Genomic DNA, 22,281 nt, shown 5'->3' on the forward strand with positions numbered 1-22,281 from the left:
GTTTAGGACATTGTCCTGCTGTCCCTAAAAAAAAGAAGAAAAAAAGAAAAGATTTCTACTTACGAAGGGAGCTCCAGCACGTAGAGGTAGAAAAGGGGTTAAATGCGTTTTTCTCCGCATTCGGCTTACCTGGGTTGATATCCAGGGTTGTCTTTGCCATTTCACCGGAGTGATGGCAGTATGATGGGTTTCTTTCAATAGTAAGAGCCATTGTTATTCTGTACTGAGACGCTCTCCTGTTTAAGGCGAGGTCAAGAAACAAGTGGTGCAAATCGTTGTTTCTCTCTGACTGTTTTTCAACACTGGGGAAGGCTGTTGTTCCCAATGACGCAGATGTCGGAGGTGGGTATCAGAGTAGATACTGAGCGGTTGAAGTTCTGTGTGTTCCTGTGGAAAGAGGTCTGAGGATCCGGAGTCGGATCAGATTTGCATTGATGAAGAAGATGGGTGCGGCCTAAGAGGCCTTTTCATGAGCAGGTCAAATGCCAGAGTGGTTTTCACAGTTCATGATTGCTTTATAAATCTGTGCACATAGGCCACAAATACAGCTGATAGGAATCAGTCAAATATAATCAATTATTAGCAAGATTTATAATCCAAAAAAGGACACACTAGTCATACTGCAAAGTATGCCTATACTGTGTTTGAACAGATGAGTTGCTCTTAGGACAAACTGAGACACTCTATTTAGCCTGAATTTCTACAAATAAACAATTAACACCTGACATAATAGGTGGTTTTGACACATTTGTCTCCTTTCTCCTTAATTGTACTTGACTGATTCCTATCAGCTGTATTTGTCCTATGTGCACAGATTTATAAAGCAATCATTCTTCTCCGTTCTTTTTCTTATATACCCAATTCATGCCATATTGGCATTTATTGCTATTATTTTCTTTCCTTACACTCCTGCACATCTGTGCCCATGTGCGCTCTCCAGTTCTTCTCACCACGGTGGTGGTGACCAATTTCTGTGGAAGCCCCAGCTCTGGACAGCAGAAGCACATCTCTGCTTACTAGGAATAAGTACTCACTCATCCACCTGTTTACGGCCATACTCCACAGGAGACGCCTAATCTTGTCTGATCTTGGAAGCTAAGCTCTGGAAGGCCTGGTCAGTACTTGTTTGGGAGACTGCCAAGGAACACCAGGTGCAGTAAACTTGGTTGGAAAGCAGAAGGAACATTCCCTTAATCTTCAACCTTATTTCCCTTTTTTCTTCTTTCATTAGAACTAACAGAACGACCCTCCCAAGCTTTACAGGTGTACTTTCCCACAAACGTGCTGTGTCTCAACACCACCTCTTCATGACTTAAACCACTATATGTTGGTCATCACTAATTTCCTATCAATTCAGCAGATTGTACACTCTTGTCTAATCCGCTGCATTAAAATGCCTATGGTGACATCTATACAGAAGGTGGATCCACACCACATTAGGCAACAAACCTTTCAATCTATTGGTGCTCAGATTAACTCACGGGATATCACTTTAGGAGACTTTGACTATCCACTCATTGTCAGTGGACATATGTTAAGCCACTCCTGTGACTATATATAATACATTTTCACCTTGGCAGTATTTACTGTTAATTAATCTTATACAATTCTGGTATTTATATTTTTATTTAAAATACTTGATCTTGATTGTCACACTATATCTTATATGATCCTAAATAAAGGTTCATTTTTATTGTCTCATTTTTTCATAAAGAGTGCCCCAGCACAGAGTCTTTCTTTTTTCCTCCTTATTTACAACTGGCATGGGTTAGGGTTAATACATTGATTAATCATTTTGCTATCCTTTACCGATGCAACATTGGTTGTAGCCAATTTCTCCCTATCGAAATATGGTGGCGGTGGTGCGCTCGCAATCGCTTTCCCGCTAGGTTTGGAACTCGCCGTGTGAGCCATTTCCCTTTGCACCTCCCCCTCTTGCTGCCACAGATTTAAACAGACGGTATGTCTGATCCTGTTTTCTAGATTTGATCAGACATATTCTAATTCTTATGCTCTGCAGTATCTCTGGTTCAAAAGTACCCATCTTAGGGAATGATGCCCTTTCTTCAGCAGTCATATGTATCCATTCATTGCAAAAAGCCTCCGCATGTGAACCATATTTCCCACATATTATCAACCTTGCTGATCCTTTTGGCCGCACCTCTTCAGCCTGAACCCTGACTAATGTATATCTTCTGCTTGTGCAATTGGATTCCATTGCAGACTTTTTAAACACAATACTCAACAGCACAACGAACAGACGGTGTAAGTTCTCCGAGCGCTTACACCCACTCCTTCTCCGCTGACGTACCACGACTCACTCCGTGACCACCATGTACCTAATGAGGACCCTATCAGCAACTGGTTTCTATTTACTGGAATTTGTGTAGGGAGAGAAACAGACTATCGATCCCCCTTTCCAATGAACGTCTCACCTTGGACAATTTCTTCCTGAGAAGAAGAAAAAGGCGCCAGTACCTTTAAATCCTGGGGAATTCCCTAATATATTGGAAAAGAGGGGAAATTGCCAACCCTTCAATAAAGATACAAACAACTGGACAATTACCAATAAGTGCGCAAAAAGGATGAGTATAAATTAAATATAAATTAAAAGGTTTAATACTTCAATTAATAAACATAAAACATATCCTCAGAATGACCACATTTTGTTTAACATTAAATGGAACGATCAATTAAAATATACATCTACCAATGTCCATATCGATACCTCATTTCAAGAGGCTCGAATGATAAACAGAGATTGTGTCACACTCCTATAGAGTAGCTTGATATGATACTTTGTATAAAAGAATATAAAATATTTGTTGTTTCATATTGCAGAAACTTGATTGATATTAAGTACAATTTTCAGGCTGGCCAGCCTATTTGATATTTAAAGCTGTTGAACTCACTCTGTTTCCAAAGATGTATTAATATCCAGCAGCCAGTGGCAATAAATGGTCATAAATGGACCGATTAAAGTACCTGTTATGTTCAAAGGGGAACTAGTAGCCGTGCTGCAGAACTGCGGGGTCCGGTAGGTAAGTCTCCCGCCGTGAGACTAGAGGGTCCTGTAAGGTCAGGGTCTCGCCACAAGGCTGAACCATTGTATAATCTGAGGGCACCAGGAGTTGAAAAGCCGCCGTCTGGATGCAGGTGCTGCCGTCTGGATGCAGGCGCTGCCGGATGCTGTGCCACTATGAACCGCCGTGTGTTCCACGGTCTGGGCACCTGGAGCTGATGAGCCCGCCGTCTGGATACAGGTGCTGCCGGAAGCTGTGCCGCTGTGAGCCGCTGTGTGTTGCACTGTCTGGGCTTCCCAGGCAGTGCAGCTGGAGAATCCGTTGTGGGCTCAGATAGTGCACGGATGTTTATCAGGCTGCTGGCGGCTAGGGCAGCCTTTAAAGAAGTCGTCCAGGGATAATAGGTAGATGCTCTGTGATGGAAGGTCACTCAAGTAGCCATAACTAACGCGTTTCTCGACCTTGGCACTGGTCGTTTCATCAGAGAAGGGTAGAATAAAGTGAAGTCTGTGTCCAGCTATATTTAAGGATCCAGGATAATTACTTAATACAAACAGCGGAGAAGGATGATTAATTATTACAAGCAGCTGTAGTATTTTACTCACATCCACTTAATAGACCAAACTAAGAGCAATAAGGAATCCTCATCTCACATATAGAGAAATATATATACATAATACAACAAAATCCATATAATTATTATTTCTCAGATAATACCTAAAGTGCATATATATATATATATATTGGGTAGAGGAAGTATGGCACTACAGGTGTGTGTGAAATAGAATAATGAAAATAAAAAAATGCAACAAGATCAGACACTCCTTAAGTGATTCAAGGCGTCAGCTAACCCTTAAGTATTAGGCAGGGATAAACTGCCTTAATTAAAGAATGCAAAAAAGGGGGGATAAGGGTTTCAGCGACCAACGGTGTCTGGTAGAATATGATATATATGAGAAAACTTACTGGATACGTGTAAAATAACAATACATTTATTTATGCAATATAAAATATATATATATATATAATATAAAACCAACTATAATTAATATCAGGGTGGTTTAAAATCCGGAGGACATATGCTATTAACTAATAACAGGTAAAAGGATAGCTAAAAAAATCGATAAATTACATATAATAAAAGGCAATAAATAATAAAATATCAGATAAGAGAGTGCTGATTATCTTTTTAAAAAGTGGAGAGTCAATGGAAGTACAACCAACGCGTTTCGTCACTCAGACTTCATCAAGGGGTATGGGACCACTGGACAGGCACTCTTATTTATAGCACATGTAATTAGCAATGGATAATTGTGACATCACTTCCTGTAAGGACTGATACTATTACTCCATGTAAGTTTTTTTAACATAGGCATAAGCATGTGGTAGTACACTAAATAACAACCTCAGAGGACTTATAAAAAAAAAAAACGAGGTTCAGAATGTATAATATATGTGAAAACAGTCCGGGGACGGGCTCGACGTCACTTCCGCCTCACTTCCTGTGTAGGAGTCTTCTTATTGCGCGTGCGCGTTAGCGCCACGCTTCCGGTCAGCGGATCAATGTGTTTATATTTCTCTGCCCCGCTTCCGCTCTTGCCGTCGCGTCACTTCCGGTCACGGACAGGATCCTCGTCTGTAGCGTGTATAGGCTGGGCGGCTTGTCAATCATCGCGGCGGCCATTTTATAGAAGTCTTTAATATCTAGGACGTGTAGCAGTGCTGGATTTCACTCTTTGACAGCTGGAATTATCATCTGTGTTTATATTGAGGCAGGTTGCGGCGGCCATCTTATTGAAGTCTTTAACATCCAGGGCATATAACAGTGCAGAATTCCGTATTGGAAACAGCGCACATATATAAAAGTAGAAATAAAGAAATGCATACGTTAGTGTCTATTTTATTAAAGGATTTTTAATTATTATACTGTAGTCTAATACTTTATATTGGGGTAGCCTGGTAATAATATAGATGGAAATTACTGCGGAAACAGGGTGTTTCTACTTATATATCGAGGTGGAGGATATAGGTTAATTGTGGAGTTAATCCATATAATATTATATTTATACTAGTCGCTTTGTAGCATATATCAGAATATTTTAAACCCATTTTGGACTTAGGGTATAGCGAAAAATAATGTACCCGTCATAGAGGCATAAAAATGAGGATAGTTATAAAAGTGGTGATAGTCGGTGAAGATATATAGGTTTAAAATGACATCCGACATTAGTTATGTGCATATGTGCTAAATAGTGTGGAATTATATAGAGGAGGATTAAAACTGGTGAAATGGTGAGAGTAATCAGTCATATACTAATTCTTATAGGCCCTACACACTGGCCGATATACTGAAAGATATGAACGATCTCGTTCATAAATGAACGAGAACTCGTTCATATCTTTCAGTGTGGAGACTCCAGCGATGAACGATGCGCGTCCCCGCGCTCGTTCATCGCTGGTCTCCCGTCGGCTGTGCATGCAGGCCAATATGGACGATCTCGTCCATATTAGCCTGCACTTCAATGCAGCCGGGTGACGGGGGGAGTGAAGAAACTTCACTCCCCCCGTCACTGCCCCCCCGCCGCCGGGTCGCTCGTCGGCCGTATCCGCCGTCGGGCAGTTCGGCGGCGGGTCGGCCAGTGAGTAGGGCCCTTTAGTGACATATATATAGAAAATGCATCTGTGTATGACTGATAGTGAAGATTGATTATATACTTAATTAATTACAATTATAATAAACTACTGTGCAGTGATGATTTAAACGTGTATACATATATTAATATTATTCGGAGCCTGACAAGGCTCGCTCTTATACAGTGCCCAATCTTCGCAAGTGGTTACCCACTTGGTACTGGTTGGGCCCAACACTGCTTAGCTTCCAAGATCGGGCGGGATTGGGCGTAAGACCAGTGCGGTATGACTGTACCATATAGTGAAATTAGTCAGGCACATACTATTAAAGATTTTTATTAGGATCATTAGCAACTATATACAGTGTTTTACATATAGTGATAATTGGAATAGAATAAATCCGATCAGGTGAATCGTGCTTGGAAAAGGAAGAAGTAGCTTGTCTGCAATCAGAAGAGTTTTGAAGGGGGTACTTCTCTCATAAGAATGGGGCGATCTCATATCCCTCATTGAAGCCCATGGGGTGTCTAGTTTTCAGTTGGAATATCCAGAACATCTCTCTTTGGATATAGGAAACTAGCTGTCAGCCGTGAATGACAAGGATCTTAGCATAAAGGGCTGAATACACATATTAGATGAAGGGACACTGATTGCCAAATCTCTAAAAATCTATATATTCAAATATGGTGACAATCAATAGCCCTCACTAACAGTCTTTAGGAAGAGGGAGACTGTCTAAGCTGCAGCTTAAGGTGTGTACACACGGGTCGATTTTTTCTTCCGATTCTGACTATATAGTCAGAATCGGAAGAAAAGATAGTGCAGATCGCAAGGTGACAGTCACCTTGCGATCCCGATCCGATGCCGATGCGCGGCCCCGCGTGGTCGGCATCGGCCGAAAAAATAGGCTGTGCAGGCAGGTCAATCCTGACTATCTCTATAGAAGATATAGTCAGGATTGACACTTAGCCAAAATCGCACATAGCCAGCATCGCAAGCACACTCATTATGTGCTTGCGATACTGGCTAAGTGCCGACCCGGCCCCCTGTCGCACGGTGAGAATCGGATAAGTCCGAATCTCACCGTGTGTATGCACCAGCTATTCAAATGGATATATTTAATGACAGCTAGTAGAGTGTAACAAATTCTTGATACTGTGCTGCTAGCTATAGACATCAGCAGTGCTGCAACAAAACAGGTACAACCGTGTATAATTGTAACATATTCAGATATCTAATGAGCCCTACTCACTGGCCGAGGTGCCCGACGGCCGATACGGCCGACGAGCGACCCGGCGGCGGGGGGGGGGGGCAGTGACGGGGGGAGTGAAGCTTCTTCACTCCCCCCGTCACCCGGCTCCATAGACGTGCAGGCAAATATGGACGAGATCGTCCATATTGGCCAGCATGCACAGCCGACAGGAGACCAGCGATGAACGAGCGCGGGGACGCGCATCGTTCATCGCTTTAGTCTCCACACTGAAAGATATGAACGAGATCTCGTTCATTTATGAACGAGATCGTTCATATCTTTCAAAATATCGGCCAGTGTGTAGGGCCCATGAGACAGCAATACCATAATATTGTTACATAGGAATAAACTGGCAACATTGAGAAGCCAGTAGCAGCTGCATGTTTCAATTCTATACACAGAATATAACATACTGCAGTTACTGAACTGCCAATATATAGGAGCCAGAGGGCAGTTACGTGTCCTAAAGACATTATTGAAGTAGCTACCAGCAAACAGAATCTATGTTTTCTCTGACGTCCTAAGTGGATGCTGGGGACTCCGTAAGGACCATGGGGAATAGCGGCTCTGCAGGAGACAGGGCACAAAAGTAAAAGCTTTAGGATCAGGTGGTGTGCACTGGCTCCTCCCCCTATGACCCTCCTCCAAGCCTCAGTTAGGTTTTTGTGCCCGTCCGAGCAGGGTGCAATCTAGGTGGCTCTCCTAAAGAGCTGCTTAGAGTAAAAGTTTTGTTAGGTTTTTTATTTTCAGTGAGTCCTGCTGGCAACAGGCTCACTGCTACGAGGGACTTAGGGGAGAGAAGTGAACTCACCTGCGTGCAGGATGGATTGGCTTCTTAGGCTACTGGACACTAGCTCCAGAGGGACGATCACAGGTACAGCCTGGATGGGTCACCGGAGCCGCGCCGCCGGCCCCCTTGCAGATGCTGAAGAAAGAAGAGGTCCAGAAATCGGCGGCTGAAGACTTCCCAGTCTTCTTAAGGTAGCGCACAGCACTGCAGCTGTGCGCCATTGCTCTCAGCACACTTCACACCAGCGGTCACTGAGGGTGCAGGGCGCTGGGGGGGGCGCCCTGGGCAGCAATGAAAGTACCTATACTGGCTAAAAATACATCACATATAGCCTCTGGGGCTATATGGATGTATTTAACCCTTGCCAGGAATCCAGAAAAAACGGGAGAACAGCCCGCCGAAAAGGGGGCGGGGCCTATCTCCTCAGCACACAGCGCCATTTTTCCCACACAGAGCTGCTGGTGGGAAGGCTCCCAGGCTCTCCCCTGCACTGCACTACAGAAACAGGGTTAAAACAGAGAGGGGGGGCATTTTTGTGGCGATATTATAATATATTAAGATGCTATAAGGGAAAACACTTATATAAGGTTGTCCCTGTATAATTATAGCGTTTTGGTGTGTGCTGGCAAACTCTCCCTCTGTCTCCCCAAAGGGCTAGTGGGGTCCTGTCCTCTATCAGAGCATTCCCTGTGTGTGTGCTGTGTGTCGGTACGTGTGTGTCGACATGTATGAGGACGATGTTGGTGTGGAGGCGGAGCAATTGCCTGTAATGATGATGTCACTCCCTAGGGAGTCGACACCGGAATGGATGGCTTATTTATGGAATTACGTGATAATGTCAACACGCTGCAAGGTCGGTTGACGACATGAGACGGCCGGCAAACCAATTAGTACCTGTCCAGGCGTCTCAAACACCGTCAGGGGCTTTAAAACGCCCATTACCTCAGTCGGTCGACACAGACACGGATACTGACTCCAGTGTCGACGGTGAAGAAACAAACGTATTTTCCAGTAGGGCCACACGTTACATGATAAGGGCAATGAAGGAGGTGTTACATATTTCTGATACTACAAGTACCACAAAAAAGGGTATTATGTGGGGTGTGAAAAAACTACCTGTAGTTTTTCCTGAATCAGATAAATTAAATGAAGTGTGTGATGATGCGTGGGTTTCCCCCGATAGAAAATTATTGGCGTTATACCCTTTCCCGCCAGAAGTTAGGGCGCGTTGGGAAACACCCCCTAGGGTGGATAAGGCACTCACACGCTTATCAAAACAAGTGGCGTTACCGTCTCCAGATACGGCCGCCCTCAAGGAGCCAGCTGATAGGAGGCTGGAAAATATCCTAAAAAGTATATACACACATACTGGTGTTATACTGCGACCAGCGATTGCCTCAGCCTGGATGTGCAGCGCTGGGGTGGCTTGGTCGGATTCCCTGACTGAAAATATTGATACCCTTGACAGGGACAGTATTTTATTGACTATAGAGCATTTAAAGGATGCATTTCTATATATGCGAGATGCACAGAGGGATATTTGCACTCTGGCATCAAGAGTAAGTGCGATGTCGATGTCTGCCAGAAGATGTTTATGGACACGACAGTGGTCAGGTGATGCGGATTCCAAACGGCACATGGAAGTATTGCTGTATAAAGGGGAGGAGTTATTTGGGGTCGGTCCATCGGACCTGGTGGCCACGGCAACAGCTGGAAAATCCACCTTTTTTACCCCAAGTCACATCTCAGCAGAAAAAGACACCGTCTTTTCAGCCTCAGTCCTTTCGTCCCCATAAGGGCAAGCGGGCAAAAGGCCAGTCATATCTGCCCAGGGGTAGAGGAAAGGGAAAAAGACTGCAGCAGGCAGCCCCTTCCCAGGAACAGAAGCCCTCCACCGCTTCTGCCAAGTCCTCAGCATGACGCTGGGGCCTTACAAGCGGACTCAGGTGCGGTGGGGGGTCGTCTCAAGAGTTTCAGCGCGCAGTGGGCTCACTCGCAAGTGGACCCCTGGATCCTACAGGTAGTATCCCAGGGGTACAGATTGGAAATTCGAGACGTCTCCCCCTCGCAGGTTCCTGAAGTCTGCTTTACCAACGTCTCCCTCCGACAGGGAGGCAGTATTGGAAGCAATTCACAAGCTGTATTCCCAGCAGGTGATAATCAAAGTACCCCTCCTACAACAAGGAAAGGGGTATTATTCCACACTATTTGTGGTACCGAAGCCAGACGGCTCGGTGAGACCTATTCTAAATCTGAAATCTTTGAACACTTACATACAAAGGTTCAAATCAAGATGGAGTCACTCAGAGCAGTGATAGCGAACCAGGAAGAAGGGGACTATATGGTGTCCCTGGACATCAAGGATGCTTACCTCCATGTCCCAATTTGCCCTTCTCACCAAGGGTACCTCAGGTTCGTGGTACAAAACTGTCACTATCAGTTTCAGACGCTGCCGTTTGGATTGTCCACGGCACCCCGGGTCTTTACAAAGGTAATGGCCGAAATTATGATTCTTCTTCGAAGAAAAGGCGTCTTATTATCCCTTACTTGGACGATCTCCTGATAAGGGCAAGGTCCAGAGAACAGTTCGAGGTCGGAGTAGCACTATCTCGGGTACTGCTACAACAGCACGGTTGGTTTCTAAATATTCCAAAATCGCAGCTGATCCCGACGAAACGTCTGCTGTTCCTAGGGATGATTCTGGACACAGTCCAGAAAAAGGTGTTTCTCCCGGAGGAGAAGGCCAGGGAGTTATCCGAGCTAGTCAGGAACCTCCTACAACCAGGAAAAGTGTCAGTGCATCATTGCACAAGGGTCCTGGGAAAAATGGTGGCTTCTTACGAAGCGATTCCATTCGGCAGATTTCACGCAAGAACTTTTCAGTGGGATCTGCTGGACGAATGGTCCGGATCGCATCTTCAGATGCATCAGCGGATAACCCCGTCTCCAAGGACAAGGGTGTCTCTTCTGTGGTGGCTGCAGAGTGCTCATCTACTAGAGGGCCGCAGATTCGGCATTCAGGACTGGGTCCTGGTGACCACGGATGCCAGCCTGAGAGGCTGGGGAGCAGTCACACAGGGAAGAAATTTCCAGGGAGTGTGGTCAAGTCTGGAGACTTCTCTCCACATAAATATACTGGAGCTAAGGGCAATTTACAATGCTCTGAGCCTGCTTCAAAGTCAACCGGTGCTGATCCAGTCGGACAACATCACGGCAGTCGCCCACGTAAACAGACAGGGCGGCACAAGAAGCAGGAGGGCAATGGCAGCAAGGATTCTTCGCTGGGCGAAAAATCATGTGATAACACTGTCAGCAGTGTTCATTCCGGGAGTGGACAACTGGGAAGCAGACTTCCTCAGCAGGCACGACCTCCACCCGGGAGAGTGGGGACTTCATCTGGAAGTCTTCCACATGATTGTGAACCGTTGGGAAAGACCAAAGGTGGACATGATGGTGTCCCGTCTGAACAAAAAACTGGACACGTATTGCGCCAGGTCAAGAGACCCTCAGGCAATAGCTGTGGACGCTCTGGTAACACCGTGGGTGTACCAGTCGGTGTATGTGTTCCCTCCTCTGCCTCTCATACCCAAGGTACTGAGAATTATAAGACGTAGAGGAGTAAGAACTATACTTGTGGCTCCGGATTGGCCAAGAAGGACTTGGTACCCGGAACTTCAAGAGATACTAAGAAGGGACTTGCTTCAGCAAGGACCATGTCTGTTCCAAGACTTTCCGCGGCTGCGTTTGACGGCATGGCGGTTGAACGCCGGATCCTAAGGGAAAAAGGCATTCCGGAAGAGGTCATCCCTACCCTGGTCAGAGCCAGGAAGGAGGTGACCGCACAACATTATCACCGCAATTGGCGAAAATATGTTGCGTGGTGTGAGGCCAGGAAGGCCCCCACGGAGGAATTTCAACTCGGTCGATTCCTGCATTTCCTGCAAATAGGAGTGTCTATGGGCCTCAAATTGGGGTCCATTAAGGTTCAAATTTCGGCCCTGTCGATTTTCTTCCAGAAAGAATTGGTTTCAGTTCCTGAAGTCCAGACGTTTGTCAAGGGAGTACTGCATATACAACCCCCTTTTGTGCCTCCAGTGGCACCGTGGGATCTCAACGTAGTTCTGGGATTCCTCAAATCACATTGGTTTAAACCGCTCAAATCTGTGGATTTGAAATATCTCACATGGAAAGTGACCATGCTGTTGGCCCTGGCCTCGGCCAGGCGAGTGTCAGAATTGGCGGCTTTGTCTCACAAAAGCCCATATCTGATTTTCCATTCGGACAGGGCAGAACTGCGGACTCGTCCCCAGTTTCTCCCTAAGGTGGTGTCAGCGTTTCACCTGAACCAGCCTATTGTGGTACCTGCGGCTCCTAGGGACTTGGAGGACTCCAAGTTGCTAGATGTTGTCAGGGCCCTGAAAATATATGTTTCCAGGACGGCTGGAGTCAGGAAAACTGACTCGCTGTTATCCTGTATGCACCCAACAAACTGGGTGCTCCTGCTTCTAAGCAGACGATTGCTCGTTGGATTTGTAGTACAATTCAGCTTGCACATTCTGTGGCAGGCCTGCCACAGCCAAAATCTGTAAATGCCCATTCCACAAGGAAGGTGGGCTCATCTTGGGCGGCTGCCCGAGGGGTCTCGGCTTTACAAATTTGCCGAGCTGCTACTTGGTCAGGGGCAAACACGTTTGCAAATTTCTGCAAATTTGATACCCTGGCTGAGGAGGACCTGGAGTTCTCTCATTCGGTGCTGCAGAGTCATCCGCACTCTCCCGCCCGTTTGGGAGCTTTGGTATAATCCCCATGGTCCTTACGGAGTCCCCAGCATCCACTTAGGACGTCAGAGAAAATAAGAATTTACTTACCGATAATTCTATTTCTCGTAGTCCGTAGTGGATGCTGGGCGCCCATCCCAAGTGCGGATTGTCTGCAATACTTGTACATAGTTATTGTTACAAAAATTGGGTTATTATTGTTGTGAGCCATCTTTTCAGAGGCTCCGCTGTTATCATGCTGTTAACTGGGTTCAGATCACAGGTTGGACAGTGTGATTGGTGTGGCTGGTATGAGTCTTACCCGGGATTCAAAATCCTTCCTTATTGTGTACGCTCGTCCGGGCACAGTATCCTAACTGAGGTTTGGAGGAGGGTCATAGGGGGAGGAGCCAGTGCACACCACCTGATCCTAAAGCTTTTACTTTTGTGCCCTGTCTCCTGCGGAGCCGCTATTCCCCATGGTCCTTACGGAGTCCCCAGCATCCACTACGGACTACGAGAAATAGAATTATCGGTAAGTAAATTCTTATTAAAACTGTGATTCTCATTAATAAAAGTTATATCTCTGTGACTGTTGCATAAATAACAGCTAGGACATATGACATCATGACACACACCTGTTGAGATACCCGCAATACTGATACACAATTTTATTTTAGGACTACCACTGATTTAAAATTATAACAGGACTCCCCCTATAGTAGTTGCTTTATAAATTAAGGTTTTCTGATGAATGCAATAAAACCTACATAAATAATAAATATATTTCCCTATATCGGAGACAATTTAAGAATAATTAAGTGACACCAAGCACTATACCTCTCAGTTATTATTCTATACATATTGGTAGCCAAAAAATAGGAACTATTCCTTAAGGCTACCATAACCAACATATGTGTGGGTCACTCTATATTAAAGCTTGGATTGTTATACCCCACTATTAACTTCACTGTTACTATCAACCAATCAAATAAGGTCTATTCCTTTAATGGTACAACAGTGACTTACATTGATCAATGGGAAATCGGTATGTAAATGAGAAATACATTAACTATTTGAGGACACACATAATAATCCTCAGTGTCAATACATTATAGACGCACAGGAAATGAATTGCGTCTACAGGTGGATTGCTTTCTAAGAAAATTTGGGGCTGCTATACCCCTAATATAAGCAATTTATAGTCATACTCCGGACAAACAAAGCTGGTGTGTAATATACACGTAGGCCGTTTTCTGTTAAAGTGGGGTTTTATTATAACCTCCGAAGCTACCCACACATACAATAGATCTTTTGAAGGTATAGTTAGTGCGTAGGACTCCTGATGCTTGGAGATCTGTATTTCAGCAGAGAATGATACCTACAATAATAGAAAAAAATTAAGACTAAAGCAACTACATATACTCAAAGACTACCTTATTTAGAATTGGGTGATATATGTGCATCTATTTGAACCCACAGTCCACATATCTCTACTGGACAAGGGGGAGTACCTGTCAGATGGTAATCTTCATGGAGTGAAGAAGACACACACATGAATGAGTAAATATCTAGACCATTGATGTAATATAGCGGGTTCCAACATCCTAGCTTGTGATATTGGATAAAGACCGTTGATACATAAGTCATTTCAGCAACTCCTAAGAATCAGACGTGAAACACATGTGGACACGTTTTTAACTCTTTATTCACAATTTTCCAGTCTTTTCACATATTTGTTAGTATTGTCATTTTAACTCTTATGTTTCACTGTTGTTCAGGACGATAATCAACTTTATTTTAATGCATATCAAATAAAGGTTATATTTTAGAATAAATTCATATCTCTTCAGTGCGTCAACAATACAGACTTCCTTCTGTCTCTTCTCTCTCACATTCCAATATCTGTGCTCACACTGCTTTATTGTGGGGACTGGGGACCAGCAGTATTATATAGTAGGAGGACAGTGCAGAGTTTTGCTGACCAGTACCACCAGTATTATACGTTCTCTACCTGAAAAACGCTCCTTATCTGTGCTGCATTGTAGTATATATAGTATGGGTGCAGTGCATAATTTTGCTGACCACCATTATATAATATATAGCAGTACAGTACAGAAGGCCACTGCTTTACCTACCTCTGTGTCGTCAAGTATACTATCCATCCATACCTGTGGTGCATTTCAGTTTTGCACAGTTTGCTGACCACCAGTATATAATATATAGCAGTACGGTACAGAAGGCCACTGCTTTACCTACCTCTGTGTCGTCAAGTATACTATCCATCCATATCTGTGGTGCATTTCAGTTTTGCACAGTTTGCTGACCACCAGTATATAATATATAGCAGACGCAGTACGGTACAGAAGGCCACTGCTTTACCTACCTCTGTGTCGTCAAGTATACTATCCATCCATACCTGTGGTGCATTTCAGTTTTGCACAGTTTGCTGACCACCAGTATATAATATATAGCAGTACGGTACAGACGGCCACTGCTTTACCTACCTCTGTGTCGTCAAGTATACTATCCATCCATACCTGTGGTGCATTTCAGTTTTGCACAGTTTGCTGACCACCAGTATATAATATAAAGCAGTACGGTACAGAAGGCCACTGCTTTACCTACCTCTGTGTCATCAAGTATACTATCCATCCATACCTGTGGTGCATTTCAGTTTTGCACAGTTTGCTGACCACCAGTATATAATATATAGCAGTACGGTACAGTCGGCCACTGCTTTACCTACCTCTGTGTCGTCAAGTATACTATCCATCCATACCTGTGGTGCATTTCAGTTTTGCACAGTTTGCTGACCACCAGTATATAATATATAGCAGTACGGTACAGTAGGCCACTGCTCTACCTACCTCTGTGTCGTCAAGTATACTATCCATCCATACCTGTGGTGCATTTCAGTTTTGCACAGTTTGCTGACCACCAGTATATAATATATAGCAGTACGGTACAGAAGGCCACTGCTCTACCCACCTCTGTGTCATCAAGTATGCTATCCATCCATATCTGTGGTGCATTTCAGTTTTGCACAGTTTGCTGACCACCAGTATATATAATATATAGCAGTACGGTACAGAAGGCCACTGCTCTACCTACCTCTGTGTCGTCAAGTATACTATCCATCCATACCTGTGGTGCATTTCAGTTGTGCAGTGTATATATAGTAGGCAGTGGCGGTTCTTGCCACGGGCAAGCAGGACTTTTGCCCGGGGCGCCGCCTTCCGGAGGGCGCTGGCGCCATCCGGAGGGCGCCGCACCGTGGCAAGATCCGCCACTGCTGCCCGCTGTGTCCCCCGTCCGCTGCCCGCTGCCGTCCCCGTCGTCTCCTGTGAAGGGAACTAGACGCTATGCGTCTAGTTTCCCTTCGTGGAGAGTAACTGCTGAGCGGTGCGCGATGACGTCATCGCGCACCGCACAGCAAATGTCCTCTCCACGAAGGGAACTAGACGCATAGCGTCTAGTTTCTCTTCGTGGAGAGGACCTTTTGCTGTGCGGTGCGCGATGACGTCATCGCGCACCGCTCAGCATTCAAGCGGCGCTTTCAATGTACAGGGGGCGTGACTCACCACGCCCCCTGTATTAGGCCACGCCCCTTCCCTGCCCGGGGCGCTCTGCGCCCTTGAACCGGCCCTGGTAGTAGGCCATTGCTATTGATACTGGCATATATTCCACACATTAAAAAATGGAGAACAAAAATGTGGAGGATAAAATAGGGAAAGATCAAAATCCACTTCCACCTCGTGCTGAAGCTGCTGCCACTAGTCATGGCCGAGATGATGAAATGCCATCAATGTCGTCTGCCAAGGCCGATGCCCAATGTCATAGTAGAGAGCATGTAAAATCCAAAACACAAAAGTTCAGTAAAATGACCGCAAAAATCAAAATTAAAAGCGTCTGAGGAGAAGCGTAAACTTGCCAATATGCCATTTACTACACGGAGTGGCAAGGAACGGCTGAGGCCTTGGCCTATGTTTATGGCTAGTGGTTAAGCTTCACATGAGGATGGAAGCACTCATCCTCTCGCTAGAAAAATGAAAAGACTTAAGCTGGCAAAAGCACAGCAAAGAACTGTGCGTTCTTCTAAATCACAAATCCCCAAGGAGAGTCCAATTGTGTCGGCTGCGATGCCTGACCTTCCCAACACTGGACGGGAAGAGGTGGCGCCTTCCACCATTTGCACGCCCCCTGCAAGTGCTGGAAGGAGCACTTGCAGTCCAGTTCCTGATAGTCAAATTGAAGATGTCAGTGTTGAAGTACGCCAGGATGAGGATATGGGTGTTGCTGGCGCTGAGGAGGAAATTGACAAGGAGGATTCTGATGGTGAGGTGGTTTGTTTAAGTCAGGCACCCGGGGAGACACCTGTTGTCCGTGGGACGAATATGGCCATTGACATGCCTGGTCAAATTACAAAAACAATCACCTCTTCGGTGTGGAATTATTTTAACACAAATGCGGACAACAGGTGTCAAGCCGTGTTTCTTCTTTGTCAAGCTGTAATAAGTAGTGGTAAGGACGTTAACCACCTCGGAACATCCTCCCTTATACGTCACCTGGAGCGCATTTATCAGAAGTCATTGACAAGTTCAAAAACTTTAGGTGACAGTGGAAGTAGTCCACTGACAACTAAATCCCTTCCTCTTGTAACCAAGCTCCTTCAAACCACACCACCAACTACCTCAGTGTCAATTTCCTCCTTCCCCAGGAATGCCAATAGTCCTGCAGGCCATGTCACTGTCAAGTCTGACGAGTCCTCTCCTGCCTGGGATTCCTCCGATGCATCCTTGAGTGTAACGCCTACTGCTGCTGGCGCTGCTGTTGTTGCTGCTGGGAGTCGATCATCCTCCCAGAGGGGAAGTCGGAAGACCACTTGTACTACTTCCAGTAAGCAATTGACTGTCCAACAGTCCTTTGCGAGGAAGATTAAATATCACAGCAGTCATCCTACTGCAAAGCGGATAACTCAGGCCTTGGCAGCCTGGGTGGTGTCAAACGTGTTTCCGGTATCCACCGTTAATTCACAGGAAACTAGAGACTTGCTTGAGGTACTGGGTCCTCGGTACCAAATACCATCTAGGTTCCATTTCTCTAGGCAGGCGATACCGAGAATGTACACAGACCTCAGAAAAAGAGTCACCAGTGTCCTAAAAAATGTAGTTGTACCCAATGTCCACTTAACCTCGGACATGTGGACAAGTGGAGCAGGGCAGACTAAGGACTATATGACTGTGACAGCCCACTGGGTAGATATATTGCCTCCCGCAGCAAGAACAGCAGCGGCGGCACCAGTAGCAGCATATTGGAAATGCCAACTCGTTCCTAGGCAGGCTACGCTTTGTATCACCGCTTTCCAGAAGAGGCACACAGCTGACAACCTCTTACGGAAACTGAGGAACATCATTGTAGAATGGCTTACCCCAATTGGACTCTCCTGGGGATTTGTGACATCGGACAATGCCACCAATATTGTGCGTGCATTACATGTGGGCAAATTCCAGCACGTCCCATGTTTTGCACATACATTGAATTTGGTGGTGCAGAAATTTAAAAAAATGACAGGGGTGTGCAAGAGATGCTGTCGGTGTCCCGAAGAATTGCGGGCCACTTTCGGCATTCAGCCACCGCGTGCCGAAGACTGGAGCGCCAGCAAACACTCCCGAACCTGCCCTGCCATCATCTGAAGCAAGAGGTGGTAACGAGGTGGAATTGAACCCTCTATATGCTTCAGAGGATGGAGTAGCAGCAAAAGGCCATTCAAGCCTATACAGCTAACTGTGATATAGGCAAAGGAGGGGGAATGCACCTGACTCAAGCGCAGTGGAGAATGATTTCAACGTTTTGCAAGGTTCTGCAACCCTTTGAACTTGCCACACGTGAAGTCAGTTCAGACAGTGCCAGCCTGAGTCAAGTCATTCCCCTCATCAGGCTTTTGCAGAAGAAGCTGGAGAGATTGAAGGAGGAGCTAAAACAGAGCGATTCCGCTAGGCATGTGGGACTTGTGGATGGAGCCCTTAATTCACTTAACCAGGATTCATGGGTGGTCAATCTGTTGAAATCAGAGCACTACATTTTGGCCACCGTGCTCGATCCTAGATTTAAAACCTACGTTGTATCTCTCTTTCCGGCAGACACAAGTCTGCAGAGGTTCAAAGACTTGCTGGTGAGAAAATTGTCAAGTCAAGCGGAACGTGACCCGTCAACAGCTCCTCCTTCACATTCTCCTGCAACTGAGGCTGTGAGAAAAAGGCTAAGAATTCTGAGCCCACCCGCTGGCGGTGATGCAGGGCAGTCTGGAGCGAGTGCTGACATCTGGGCCGGACTGAAGGACCTGCCAACGATTACTGACATGTCGTCTACTGTCACTGCATATGATTCTGTCACCATTGAAAGAATGGTGGAGGATTATATGAGTGACCACATCCAAGTAGGCACGTCAGATAGTCCGTATGTATACTGGCAGGAAAAAGAGGCAATTTGGAGGCCCTTGCAGAAACTGGCTTTATTTTGCCTAAGTTGCCCCCCCTCCAGTGTGTACTCCGAAAGAGTGTTTAGTGCAGCCGCTCACCTTGTCAGCAACGAGATTACTTCCAGAAAATGTGGAGATGATGTTCATCAAAATGAATTATAATCAATTCCTCCGTAGATATATTCACCAGCAATTGCCTCCAGAATGTACACAGGGACCTGAGATGGTGGATTCCAGTGGGGACGAATTAATAATCTGTGAGGAGGGGGATGTACACAGTAAAAGTGGGTGAGGAATCGGAGGATGAGGAGAAGGTGGACATCTTCCCAGTTTGTGCAAGGAGAGATTGATTGCTTCTTTTTTGGTGGGGGCCCAAACCAACCAGTCATTTCAGTCACAGTCATGTGGCAGACCCTGTGGCTGAAATGATGGGTTTGTTAAAGTGTGCATGTCCTGTTTATACAACATAAGGGTGGGTGGGAGGGCCCAAGGACAATTCCATCTTGCACCTCTTTTTTCTTTAATTTTTCTTTGCATCATGTGCTGTTTGGGGACTATTTTTTAAATCTGCCATCCTGTCTGACACTGCAGTGCCACTCCTAGATGGACCAGGTGTTTGTGTAGGCCACTTGGGTCGCTTAGCTTAGTCACACAGCTACCTCATTGCGCCTTTTTTTCTTTGCATCATGTGCTGTTTGGGGGCTATTTTTTTGAAGTGCCATCCTGTCTGACACTGTAGTGCCACTCCTAGATGGGCCAGGTGTTTGTGTCGGCCACTTGGGTCGCTTAGCTTACCCATCCAGCGACCTCGGTGCAAATTTTAGGACTAAAAATAATATTGTGAGGTGTGAGGTGTTCAGAATAGACTGGAAATGAGTGGAAATTATGGTTATTGAGGTTAATAATACTATGGGATCAAAATGACCCCCAAATTCTATGATTTAAGCGGTTTTTGACGGTTGTTTGTAAAAAAAACCACCCAAATCCAAAATACACCCGAATCCGACAAAAAATTTTCAGGAAGGTTTTGTCAAAACGCGTCTGAATCCAAAACACGTCCGCAGAACCGAATCCAAAACCCGAAAAATTTCCGGTGCACATCTCTAGTAAAAAGTGAGTTGTGTCTTTAATGTGTGAAGGTAAAGAGATAACATATTTCTGTAAATGAGCATCCACAAAAGAAGAGAGGTTCGCTCTAAGACAGGGCTGGCCAAACCGGTCCTCGAGATCTACCAACAGTGCACATTTTCCAGGCCACCTAGCTGGTGCACAGGTGTAGTCATTACTAATTAATGTGCTGCATTCATTCCTATCTGACAATTCTACAGATCTCCAGGAGGCCTGGAAAACATGAACTGTTGGTAGATCTCGAGGACCGGTTTGGCCAGCCCTGCTCTAAGAGATCCCATTCCAGAGTTAATTGGTTGACCAATTATCTCTGGAGTGGGTTCTCTTACAGCGAACCACTCTTCGAATCATACGCTCTATATGATTTAGAGCACAGGTTCTCAAACTCGGTCCTCAGGACCCCACACAGTGCATGTTTTCCAGGTCTCCTCACAGAATCACAAGATAATTATCTCCACCTGTGGACCTTTTAAAATGTGTCAGTGAGTAATGAGTACACCTGTGCACCTGCTGGGTTACCTGCAGAACATGTACTGTGTACCGAGTTTGAGAACCACTGATTTAGAGGATGGAGCAGCAGCAAAAGGCCATTCAAGCCTACACATCCAACGATATAGGCAAAAGAGGGGGAATGATATATAAATGATATACTTGGTTATAGGAAAACATTTCCCTCTCAATACCAATATTATTACATATGTGTTGAATTGAACATATATGTTTCTTTGTGCCTTTGAGAACGATCCCACTGTAATACATTATAGGTAATGTGATACACTACGGGTAGTAACAAAGTGGTCATTGTAAAACATAGTGGTTACCAGAAAAGCCCACTTAGGTTGTATGCAGTAGTAACGCTCTGCAGGGAGCACTTAGGTTGTATGCAGTAGTAACGCTCTGCAGGGAGCACTTAGGTTGTATGCAGTAATAATGCTCTGCAGGGAGCACTTAGGTTGTATGGAGTAGTGATGCTCTGCAGGGAGCACTTAGGTTGTATGCAGTAGTAATGCTCTGCAGGGAGCACTTGGGTTGTATGCAGTAGTAACGCTCTGCCGGGAGCACTTGGGTTGTATGCAGTAGTAACGCGCTGCAGGGAGCACTTGGGTTGTATGCAGTAGTAGCACTTTGCAGGGAGTACTTAGGTTGTATGCAGTAGTGACGCTCTGCAGGGAGCACTTAGGCTGTATGCAGTAGTAATGCTCTGCAGGGAGCAGCTGTAAATCAGTATTTTTCTGAGATCACAATCCCGTTGTGAAAGGATCTCATTAATGTGATAAATAAAACCTGTGTTTAAATCTCTTTTATATTTCTCTTGCTTATATCAGTTATTGCTCTACCCATATACACATACATAGTTAGTGCTGGTATATAAATTATTTTATATCTTTCATTAATTTTTTTGTCTTTCCAGTCTGACAATCAATTGCCTTATGTCATGCCTATTGAAAAATCTATCTTAAATAAAAATAATAAAAGTTATGTTTTAATTTATTCATGAAACAAAGAAAAAAAGAGTGCGCCACACATTAAGGCTTCTTTAGATATAAGCCCACTAGCTGTTTATTCTAAACCCCCTAACCAGTCATTGCAATTTGCTTAATGGCGCACCTCCAACCAGATTAGCTAATCTTTGGTATTAACACTTTCGGATTATTCCCTCTATCGGTTGGTTCATACATAGAAGGATCATAAAACAATTATCATTTGGGCCTGTGCATAGTCCCTCAGACTTAACATCTTCCCTGGAAATACTGGTGGATGGAGTCCTTCATTTGCTTTGCCAGGATTCAAGGGTGGTCAATCTGTTGAAATCAGAGCACTACATTTTGGCCACCGTGCTCGATCCTAGGTATAAAGCCTACGTTGTATCTCTCTTTCCGGACACAAGTCTGCAGAGGAGGAAAGACCTGCTGGTGAGAAAATTGTCAGCTCAAGCGGAACGTGACCCGTCAACAGCTCCTCCTTTATTTTCTCCAGCAACTGGGGCTGCAAGGATAACATTTCCGAGCCCACCTACTGGACACAAAAGGAACAATACAATGACACATTAACAGGAAATTGTTTCTGTCACCATAGCGACAATTATCTGGAAATAAGATAATACACAGACACATAAAAAGACTCAACGGAAATCTTTTGTTTTTAAACAGCTTTATTTCATATCTTTAATACACAGATTTTTCTCTATATTTTAAACTTAATTAATTAATCAACTGGCA

The 22,281-nt window shown here is 45.0% G+C and overlaps 2 pseudogenes; one reads left to right on the forward strand and one right to left on the reverse strand.

Moving 5' to 3' along the window:
* Positions 1–1,044: 1,044 nt before the first annotated feature.
* LOC134984733 (5S ribosomal RNA) lies at positions 1,045–1,163 on the forward strand (annotated as a pseudogene).
* A 4,668-nt stretch (positions 1,164–5,831) lies between these two features.
* LOC134984732 (5S ribosomal RNA) lies at positions 5,832–5,951 on the reverse strand (annotated as a pseudogene).
* Positions 5,952–22,281: the final 16,330 nt, after the last annotated feature.

Source organism: Pseudophryne corroboree (genome assembly GCF_028390025.1).
Source record: "Pseudophryne corroboree isolate aPseCor3 chromosome 3 unlocalized genomic scaffold, aPseCor3.hap2 SUPER_3_unloc_78, whole genome shotgun sequence".
Classification (NCBI taxonomy): domain Eukaryota; kingdom Metazoa; phylum Chordata; class Amphibia; order Anura; family Myobatrachidae; genus Pseudophryne; species Pseudophryne corroboree.